The 7,294-nt window shown below is 37.6% G+C and overlaps 1 pseudogene; it reads left to right on the top strand.

The window, feature by feature from the left end:
- LOC119467282 overlaps positions 1 to 5,557 on the top strand; it is a 45,244-nt pseudogene extending 39,687 nt beyond the window's left edge.
- The last annotated feature ends 1,737 nt before the right edge of the window (positions 5,558 to 7,294 follow it).

Here is a 7,294-nt window from a genome sequence, read left to right as displayed (position 1 = left end):
TACTCAGGAGGCTGAGGTGGGAGGATGACTTGAGCCCAGGAGTTACGGTTGCAGTAAGATATCGTCATGCCACTGCACCCCAGACTGGGTGACACAGTAAGACCCTGTCTCTAAAAACAAAACAAAACAAAAACACTAAATAATAAAATAAGCAAACAAAAGAAAATAAATGGAACAGCACAATAATCTCTCCATCAAATCAAAATAACTTAAGTAACATTTTAAAAGAATGCAGAGTTTATTATTTGAATTTAAAATATTCTCACTAATGTGATACTTTAATACATTTAAAATACTGCACATTGCTAAATCTGCCTTACCTTACATCTCTTTCCTCTTTTTTTCCTAATGAAGCTACTATCAAATTCTTTAGTTGTTCACTTTCAAATAGATCTAATGTCCCATTTTTCAGACCACTGAACCTGTATAATACCCATGAAGCTAGTATAACTCTGCAGACATCCTACCTATTCAGGCAATGTTATAAGGCATCATCATTGTTCATTTGTCTGATCTCTATGTATCTTGTCATCTTTCCAGGGTAAAATTGCCAAGGTCTTAGACTCTTCATTTGGTGGAGTCTAATTTTGTTCTCTTTACAAAGAGCTAGGGTTACACTCAGCAAAGGTTACCATTTACGTGAGACATGAAGCCTGCTAGCATAACTCATCACCAAAGTAAAATCCCTGGCTATTTTTTCCCTCAAGGACATACCCAGTGCTACCTAAAATCAAGAAAGAACACTTCAGGATAAGTCACATGTAGGGCCTGCATGTACCATGAACCCACACTTTCATTTTGATATTCTGGAGTTTGGTATTTTCTGAACAAACAAAAGCTCTTTTTTCCTTTTGAAAAATCTCCTTTTTTCTCCCCTAGAGGAAAATACATGAGAATCAAATGTAAAAGACTACAGTGGCTTTAGCAAGAGAAGCCAATATTTAAGGGTGAGTTTTCTTTTCGAAATTCTTCCTTTTTGTGTTTGGCTTTCCTTTATCATTTACTCAAATTAGTTCTGAAAGATTTTTAATAAATAAATAACATTTTAAATCATTTCAGTAATTTCTAAGACTCAGCTCACCATCTTTCAAACCTCTGCATTTTGAAGTGGCAGGCAAAGCCAGTGCCTTAAGTGCTGACTGTTTTTGCTTTAAGCACCAATGTTCATCTTTCTTTCTCTTACCCTCTGATGGAAATTCATCTACTCAGACCCTGAGATATTTTTTAATGTTTAAAAGGGGCAAGTATTAGACCTAAAAGAAACCTTAGGGACCATCTTACTTCTGATATGAGATAACTGAGACCCCCAAAGGTCTTGTCCAAATCATAACTAATTAATGACAGCCCTAAAAGAGAATCTAAATTTCCTTCATTTTAAATTAGTGCTCTCTTTCCCCATATTACTTGACCCTTCTATATTTTTATTCATTTCAGACAGAGATTATATAACTCAGCAGTTATCTAACCCAAAGTAAGATTCAGGGCATTTCTTTGTTCTATTAGTCATCACTGTCTTTTTTCATTGGTTGGAAGATCAGGGACAGGAAACAGGAAACTCCTACTTGGCCTCCCCACCCCATGGATTAAATGGTAACAGGGGCTGCCAGGTGCCCTGCCCATGAAGCTTGACTGTTCATGCTTAGAAGACGGAGCATCATGAACATTAAGAAGCCAGGTACAAAGATCTTTCTCTTTATAAAGATTGAATTTTCTCTTTTTTGTTTTCATTAGCTTACGGACATAGAATGACTTCAAGGTGGCAAAAGACTGAATTCCACACACCACCAAAACTATCCTGCTAATGTTTTCCAGCTTCTCCTCTGAGATGTGCCAGGAGTTTAGAGGATATTTTATCCTCTTGCACCAACTGACCTTACATTTATTTATAAGATATGTTTCTTCCAAGAAGTTTCAGAAGTTTTATATATACTCTCTCATGTAATCATTCTCTTCCCGCAGAGGGGAAGTATTTCATTTTTATCTTTTTGCCATAGCCAAAGTTTCCCTGTTGTTTCCAGGATTTCTTTCCAGAGTTTGATGCTTAAAGTTTACACTCTCCAGAAGCCACAAACTTTCTCAACTGAAGTCTTAACCAATATTGTTGACAAAGCAAACTCATTCATTCAACAATTATTTATTGAGCATCTCCTATGTGCCTGGCACTATTCCAGGCACTGGGGATTCAGGAGTGAATATAACAGACTAAGTCTCCATCCTCATGGAGCTTATGTATAAAATAAAAGTCCACTTAAGTCCTTTTAAAAGTAAAGTCCTTCTGGGACTTTAGTGGACTGTGCTGGTAATGGATGTTCTGGTAATGGATTGTTCCATTACTCACTGAATTCAGAACCACAAACATGTTCTGATCTAATAACAGGAAAAAAAAAACACTACAGTCTCAACTACTCAGAATAATATCCACAGTTTTGAATTTATCTAGTAATAAAGAGTCCATTTGCTATAAACTTGCATTTATTACGCTAGAAGACAAGAGACTCAAATCCTGACTCCTCTACCAACAGATTACGTGACCTTAGACAAATAACATACTCTCTCTGAACCTTACTTTTGTTCTCCAAAGATGTTAGACAAGAAGATTTTTCATGTCATCTTTTGGCCTACAAGTCTATGATTAGTTAACCTCACCTAAGATGGCTGGTGTAATATTAGGATTTACTGCCAACGTCAATAGAGGAGGAATCCTTCTCTATCAATTGCTTTTATTTGTCGGGTGAGATTGAGGAAAACTGCCCAAAGCAACATACACCTCAGGAAAATGTAATACTCCCTATGCAATAATCTGCAAAGTCAACCAACTCCACACCTACTATGTGTTCAACACTAGACCAGACACTTTGGGGGTGGGAGACATATTAAAAAATCCCTGATCTTAAGGAACTTCCAAAGAAAGTACCTGATAATAAATTATTAAAAACAAAAGTATATTATAGAAGTTCTAAGTTCACAAGAGAAAAAATATCAAGGAAGCCTAGATTAGTAACCTCTGAGGAAAGGTAGACTATCTCCTGGATCACCACATAACAACCATCATCACAGTAATAATAGCAGCTAACATTCATTGAGTGCTTGATATATATCATATGTAAATTAAGTGCTTTTGTAAGCTATCAAACCCTAGAAATAAACAGTATTATTGTGTCTTTTTATCAATGGGGAAATTGAGACTAAGAGGGAAACCTAACGTACCTAATAGTAAATGCAAACAATCTGACCCAGAGTATTCCACATTATCTAATGGTCATGGGCTGCTTGCCTCACATTTGAGATAAAGGGATAAGCCACAGTATCTGGCACAGTTTAATGTTCCATGAATGTTACTTAATGCCCTTCTCTATCCATCCCCGACTACCATTCACCCTCAACCCTCATCTCACATACGTTCCTCATCTTTTCCAATTCTAAACATTTTTCAAAATTCAGTTGAAGGTCCACCCTGACCTTAGACCAATCAAGCTTCTATCTCCTTACTTATTTCTAGCACTTACTTCTCAAAGCCTTCCAGGTGATCGATCATGTGCAGTCTTGTGATGTCACTGGCATGATTTTATGTCTTATGACATTAATGTCTCTGATATGATACTATTAAGATGAACGTATATTATTATTCATCTTTTGCACTATTTAGCTTTTCATATAATTTAATTGTGTCATCTAACTCCAAAATCCTTTGCGTTGTTTCTGAAGTCTTAGCAAAAGAGGCATCAGGAACCATTTACCAATTCAAGAGTTTGACTGTTTGTGAAGTTTTCATTTTTAGAAAAATGATCCAAGCCAAGCAAATGCAGCTAACACGTCGAAGTTTGATTCCACCCTGTTTAGAGAGTACATAGATAAAGGCTCTTTCTGTTTGTGCCTAATTTTGGACATAAAGGTAATCTAATGCATGTTTATAATATCTCATGCATATTCATAGAACTGAATTTATCTGCTTCTGAACTACTGAGAATACTATCTGTTCTTAGAAAATGAAAAAACTGACCAGGCATGGTGGCTCACATCTGTAATCCCAGCACTTTGGAAGGCTGAGGTGGGTGGATCACCTGAGGTCAGGAGTTCAAGACCAGCCTGGTCAACTTGGTGAAGCCCCATCTCCACTAAAAATATTAAAATATTGCCCAGGTGTGGTGGTGGGTGCCTGTAACCCCAGTTACTGGGGAAGCTGAGGCAGGAGAATAGCTTGAACCAAGGAGGAGGAGGTTGCAGTGTGCCAAGATCACACCTCTGCACTCCAGCCTGGGCAACAGAGTGAGACTCCATTGTAAAAAAATAAAATAAAATAAATAAATAAAAGGCCAGGCACGGTGGCTCATGCCTGTAATCTCAGCACATTGGGAGGCCAAGGCAGGCAGATCATGAGGTCAAAAAATCAAGACCATCCTGGCCAACATACTAAAAAAAATATGAAAATTAGGTGGGCATGGTGGTGCATGCCTGTGGTTCCAGCTACTCAGGAAGCTGAGGCAAGAGAATCACTTGAACCCAGGAGGCAGAGGTTGCAGTGAACAGAGGTCGCGCCATTGCACTCCAGCCTAGGCTACAGAGTGAAACTCTGTCTCAAAAGGAAAGAGAGAAAGAGAAAGAGAGAAAAAAAAAGAAAAGAAGAAAATGAAAAAACTAACTAACTCTTACAAAACCAAAGGCAGGCTGCTGCTGCCACTGCCCAGAGACTGCTAAGGCCCTGTCCATCCACTGCCACCACCCACTCTGGACACAGAACATCCAGTCATAGATAAAAATGAGCTGGTTCAGAGGGTCAAACTGACCAAGCAGGCTGAAAGAGATGACATGGCAGCCTACACGAAGTCTGTAACTAAGCACGTGGCTGCATTATCCAATGAGGAGAGGAATCTTTTCCCAGTTGCTTATAAAAATGTTGTAGGAGCCCATAGGTCATCTTGGATGGTTGTCTCAAGTATTGAACAAAAGGCAGAAGGTTCTGAGAAAAAAAACCGCAGATGGCTTGAGAATACAGAGAGAAAATTGGGAAGGACCTAAGAGATATCTGCAATGATGTACTGTCTCTTTTGGAAAAGTTCTTGATGCCCAATGCTTCACAAGCAGAGAGCAAAGTCTTCTATTTGAAAATGGAAGGAGAATACCACCATTACTTGGCTGAGGTTGCTGCTGGTGATGACAAGAAAGGGATTGTGGATGAGTGACAATAAGCATACCAAGAAGCTTTTGAAATCAGCAAAAAGCAAATGCAATCAACAAATCCTATCAGACTGGGTCCAGCCCTTAACTTCTCTGGTTCTATTATCAGATTCTGAAGTCCCTAGAGAAAGCCTACTCTCTTGCAGAGACAGCTTTTGATGAAGCTATTGCTGAACTTGATACATTAAGTGAGGAGTCATAGAAAGACAGCATGCTAATAATGCAATTACTGAGAGACAACTTGACATTGTGGATATCAGATGCCCAAGGAGAGGAAGCTGAAGCAGGAGAAGGAGAGAAAATTAACCGGTCTTCCAACTTTTGTCTGCCTCATTCTAAAATTTACACAGACCATTTGTCATCCATGCTGTCCCACAAATAGTATTTTGTTTACAATTTTTGACAGGTTTATGTTACTTCTATTTAAATTTCTGTATTTCCCATGTTGTTATTATGTTTAATATTAGGGGAGTAGAGTCAGTTAACATTTAGGGAGTTGCCTGTTTTCATCTTGAGGTGGTCAATATGGAATTTTTATATAAGTTATAAATGTTTGGCATAGCACTTTTGGCACACTGTGGCTTCACAAGGGCCAGTGTTAAAACTGCTTCCATGTCTAAGCAAAGAAAACTGCCTACATATTGTTTTGTCCTGGTGGGGAATAAAAGGGATCATTGGTTCCAGTCACAGGTGTAGTAATTGCGAGTACTTTAAAGTTTGGAACACTTACAAGGCTGTGGTAGAAACAGATATCCCATGGATACCACATGTTAAACCATGTATGTCTGTGGAATACTCAATGTCAATGTGCACACACTTGACTACAGCTGCAGAAGTGTTCCTTTAGACAAAGTTGTGACCCATTTTACTCTGGATAAGGGCAGAAATAGTTCACATTCCATTATTTGTAAAGTTACCTGCTGTTGGTTTTCATTATTTTTACTACACTCATTTTATTTGTATTTAGATGTTTTAGGCAACCTAAGAACAAATTTTGGTACATTATGGCTTCACAAGGGCCAGTGTTAAAACTGACCGTTAGAGTTAAAAAGTCCTAACTTTAATCTCTATTGAATTATTGGCTCTGTGAGAGCCAAATCGTGTATATCAAGCACCGCAGTAAAACAAAAACCCACGTAACTTAACTTTTTTTAGGTTTTTTGCTTTTGTGATTTTTTTTTTATACTGGCCTAACATGCATGTCCTGTAAAAATAGTTAATAGGGAAATAACTTGACATGATAGCTAGCTTTGTTTAATGTCTTTTAAAATTTTCGTGAACAATCCAAGCATAATTGTTAAGAACACGTGTATTAGTTCATGTAAATGGAATAAAAGTTTTATGAATGGACTGTCATTCAACTACTTTCTCTACAGCTCTTTATGTAAATTAGTCTTTTGGCTCTGAAACTTCTCTAAAGGAAATAGTACATTTTTGAAAATTTATTCCTTATTCCATCTTGGCAGCTAATGGGCTTTTATCAAGTTTAAACACAAAGTTTATCATAACAACAAAAATATTACTAATATAACCATGTCCCATTATCCCTTCTATTCCTCCCAACCCTGAAGAAAATGAGTTCCTATTTTTCTGGGAGAGGAGGAGATTGATTAGAAAAAAAGTAATATGTTCTATTTAAAATTTTGGTATATGGCATTTTCTAACTTAGGAAGCCACAATGTTCTTGGCCCCATGATATTGGGTAGCATTAACTACAGGTTTTGTGCTTCCAAATTACATTTTGGTTTTTAAGAATTTCTTGATACTCTTATAGCCTGCCTTCTATTTTGATACTTTATTTTTTTCTATTTGTCAGGTGCACAAGATTACCTTCTTTTTTAGCCTTCTGTCTTGTCACCAACCATTCCTACTTGGTGGCCATGTACTTGGAAAAAGGCCACATGATCTTTCTGGCTCCACTCAATGTCTAAGATACCCTGCTTTCTTTGCTTGCATCCCACAAACTATTTTCCTTATCCTATTTACTGCAGCAAATCTCTCCTTAGTTGATGAGATGGTGTTCGTCTCCCTTTAAAACCCTACCTATCCTGAATGGTCTGTCATTGTCTGCCTTTAAAATCATTCCTCTTTCTCTTCCTCTACTCTCTAGCTAATGATG

Source organism: Cebus imitator, unplaced genomic scaffold (genome assembly GCF_001604975.1).
Source record: "Cebus imitator isolate Cc_AM_T3 unplaced genomic scaffold, Cebus_imitator-1.0 Scaffold274, whole genome shotgun sequence".
Lineage (NCBI taxonomy): Eukaryota > Metazoa > Chordata > Mammalia > Primates > Cebidae > Cebus > Cebus imitator.
This window is presented reverse-complemented; position numbering and strand designations above follow the sequence as displayed.